Here is a 438-nt window from a genome sequence, read left to right as displayed (position 1 = left end):
GACGAAGATTGTGATATCTATATATCAAAATTTTGTACACATATACAACACGCACATAAAAATAAAAAAGGGATGCTATATATAAATTCACTTATAAATAAACCTTTCAGAATACTTCCTCATTATTCTAACAGCTCACGCACGAGCCTGTGGATTTTTATTTCCATTTTCATATATCTCTGTATCTTTTATTCCTGCAAAGCATTTTAAAACATTGGAATACATTTTTGAATGTCGTCTTTAGTGGAGCCTAAAACATACAAAAAAATTCTTTGTTATTCTTTGTTTTACCATGTGAAAAAAAATCGGTATTTCATTACGGAATGTAGTTCTTGTTTGAAAAGACATCAGACGAATTTGTAATTCAATTGATAGTGAGCGATTAGATGTAAATTACTCGTGTCAACGAGTCTGAATGCTTATAAATATGGAGTGAAC

The sequence above is a fragment of the Penaeus monodon genome, chromosome 20, assembly GCF_015228065.2.
Source record: "Penaeus monodon isolate SGIC_2016 chromosome 20, NSTDA_Pmon_1, whole genome shotgun sequence".
Taxonomy (NCBI): domain Eukaryota; kingdom Metazoa; phylum Arthropoda; class Malacostraca; order Decapoda; family Penaeidae; genus Penaeus; species Penaeus monodon.
Note: the sequence above shows the minus strand (reverse complement) of the source record.